Below are 3,507 nucleotides of genomic sequence, written 5' to 3'. Positions count from 1 at the left end.
TAAAAAATTAGCCAATAAGAATTCAGCTGCATTATGGCACAAGAGATTGGGACATATCTCCAAACGGAGAATGGAAAGGCTTGTGTCAAATGAAATTCTCGACCCCTTGAATTTTACAAATTTCAATGATTGTATTAACTGTATAAAGGGGAAACAAACCAATAAAAGGAGATTTGAAACCAATAGGTCCTTAAACGTTTCAGAACTTATACATACAGATATTTGTGGACCATTTCCTACATCTGCTTGGAATGGTCAATAATATTTTATAACTGATAAGTGAATATTTAACGTACATTTAGTACGAATTTGGCATTAATTTTTGGCATGTTTTGAGAAGATTAAAGCCATATTTGAACTCTTTTGGTGATAAGTGCTTAAATATTGTTTAAGGGTTAAGAAATTGATAAATGAGTGGATTAATGCGTTAATTTTGTGAAATTGTGAAGGTAATTGATGTATGAAATTCATGCACAAGTTGAAAGAAATCTCAGGGTCATCCAGAGGACAAAGTACACAAGAAATTGGGAGCAAAAATGTAGAAAAAGGGAAGAAGTGAAAAACTGGAAAAATTGCTTAACACGGATCCGAGCTCGGATCCGTGTGTACAAGAGGGATCCGACCCCTCGTCTGTACTTCTGGCGGAGTGTATCCGAGGTCAGGACGATCCGACCTCGGATCCATGATGGGAATGCCTCGGATCCTATAATCCGAGCTCGGATCCATTATCACTCCTCGGATCCGAGGCTCGGATCTGTCTCTCTCCTCAGCAAGTGGCACAGCCGTTTTTCTTTACCTTTCTCACAACTTTTACAGCTATTTTGAGGGACAGAAATCGGTGGCACATGCTTCTGCAATAAAAGAGAAGACCAAATGAGTGTGGACAAAAGGAACATCATATATTTGACTTCTTTTAACAAAATCTAAGTGGAGGAAATTATGAAGTGAGAGAAATGGAATTTCTACCACCTTTTATGCAGAAACACAAGGGAGAAGCCAGTATCTCCAGACGTAGCTAGTTTTCCTTCTTGCAACAAGTTTTCTATCTAGAGAGGAGTACTTGGAGAAGCATTTTTTTGGAGAGTTTCACTTGTAATCATATTGTGCAAGAACATAGCAGGAATTGGAGAGCTTCACCTTCAATTGGCTAAGCTTTCTTTTATCTTTCTTATACTTGTACTTTATGATGTTTTGCATTAATAAACTTGTGAGTTTGATTGTTAAATCATTCATGAGTAGCTAAACTCCTTCATCTAGGGAGTAGATGAAACTTATGGCTGAATAATACTAATTGAATGTGATTTACACTTGTTATATCTTGAGTTAACTTGTCTACTTGTGTAGCTGTGATTTCTTGTTATTGATTGATCACCAATAACTTGTGTACAGTTGTTATTGTTCAATGAGAATTGGTAATAACAATGGAAACACATGAGTAGAGCTTGAGTTGTATGTTCATGAAAATAGAAATACACTTAAGTAGATTACTTAGTATTTCATGAATTAAAACAGAGTTGTAGTAGTATTTCACCATGGGAATAGGGAAATCTATATTGCTCTAAGCCATTTCATCATGGAAATGAGACTTGGTAATCTTGGAAATAAATCTCTGGTTAAGCAAGAATAATAGCAGGAAGTAAATCCATTCATTTGTGTAGTTTATGCCATAAGTGGAATCTATATCCCTAGAATCTTCATTAAGTGAAATTTCTCTATTTGCTTTCAGTATTTGTTAAACTAGATTTGTATATCAGATTTGTAGATTACAGCATTAGACTTTCTCTGCTCAAAAATTAATTGTAAATCTAAATAATAGAGAGAACAAGGGCTTAGTAATTGTTTAAATTGCTCCTCGTGGGATCGACCCGATACACATCTTGTACTACAATTGCGACCTGTATACTTGCAGTCCAACGGGTGTAAAATCGGAATTAAACTTGCATTGATACAAAAAGAACCCGTCAAGTTTTTGGCGCCGTTGCCGGGGAGCGTCAATATTAGGGCCTAGTCATCTCTATTAATTTAGACATTTTCATTGTTTTTATCCAAGTTGTTGAATTAAAACTGCAAAAATTTCTCTTATTTTTATTTGTAGTGCATGCACCGATCAAATAGAGAAGTTGCACATTTTGATCCTGAAATTGAAAGAACATTGCGGAGACAAAGGAGGAATACACTGCATCAAGAGGAACAAGAGGTTTGGCAGCCAATAGAAGATATCTTGATAGAATTACCATTTGAAGAAGAAATGGCGGAAAATGACTTAAATAGGCGAGTTCTGCGAGATTTTACTATACCGGGAACACAAGGTTCACAAACGAGCATAGCAAGGCCTGCGGTAAATGCTAACAACTTTGAGATTAAACCATCACTTATCCAAATGGTTCAACAATCTCAATTTGGAGGTAATGCAGTAGAAGATCCTAATACACACTTAGCTACATTCTTGGAAATTTGTGATACAATTAAAATGAATGGAGTTAGTGATGATGCTATAAGGCTAAGATTGTTCCCATTTTCATTGAGAGATAAGGCCAAACTTTGGCTACACTCTCATGCTCCCAATACTTTCACTGGATGGGATGAATTATCAAGAGCATTCTTAAATAAGTATTTTCCACCAGGTAAGACTGCTAAGCTTAGAATGGATATCACTAGTTTTAGCCAATTGGAAGGTGAATCATTATATGAGGCATGGGAAAGGTTTAGAGATTTGCTTCGGAAATGTCCACATCATGGACTGCCGGAGTGGTTAATCATACAAACCTTCTATAATGGTTTAGTTTTTTCTACTAAAACTATGATCGATGCAGCTGCAGGTGGAGCTTTAATGGGTAAAACACCCCAAGAAGCTCATAATTTGATAGAAGAAATGGCAGCAAATAACTACCAATGGGCCAATGAGAGAGGTAATACAAGACGTCACGCAGGTATGATAGAAATGGACACTCTCAATATGCTGAGTGCTCAAATGAATAATGTGATGAAATTGCTAAGTAGACAAGGTCCAAGATCATCTAATGCACATGTAGCATGATGTTCTGTATGTGGAGGTGAACATGACACTAATGAGTGTGTCGATTCTGAACAGGTACAATTCGTCAATAATTACAATCGTAATGCTCAAAATAACCCCTACTCGAATACTTACAATCCGGGATGGAGAAATCATCCAAACTTCGGATGGAAGGATCAAGGAAATCAACCAAGGCCAACCAATCCACCGGGATTTCAATCAAGGCAACAACAAGCTGAAACTAAACCTGGTTGGGAGATGGCAGTGGAAAAGCTCGCAAAAGTTACACAGATTTGAGCGAGTAGAAGGAAGGTTGGACCAACTCACTACAATGTACAGGAATGTAGAGGTCCAAATTGGTCAAATTGCTAGTTCGTTGAATAATCGAAATCAAGGCGAATTACCTAGCAAAACAGAGGTCAATCCTAAGGAGCATGTGAAAGCCATTACTCTTCGTAGTGGTAAGCAATTAGAAGATCCTCCAGTGATGG

The 3,507-nt window shown here is 37.2% G+C and overlaps 1 non-coding gene across 1 annotated transcript; it reads right to left on the bottom strand.

Moving 5' to 3' along the window:
- Positions 1-2,635: 2,635 nt before the first annotated feature.
- On the bottom strand, positions 2,636-2,742 carry LOC113764319. Its single transcript, XR_003467590.1, has one exon. It is a non-coding gene; the product is annotated as a small nucleolar RNA R71 (small nucleolar RNA).
- Positions 2,743-3,507: the final 765 nt, after the last annotated feature.

Source organism: Coffea eugenioides, chromosome 2, assembly GCF_003713205.1.
Source record: "Coffea eugenioides isolate CCC68of chromosome 2, Ceug_1.0, whole genome shotgun sequence".
Taxonomy (NCBI): Eukaryota; Viridiplantae; Streptophyta; class Magnoliopsida; order Gentianales; family Rubiaceae; genus Coffea; species Coffea eugenioides.
This window is presented reverse-complemented; position numbering and strand designations above follow the sequence as displayed.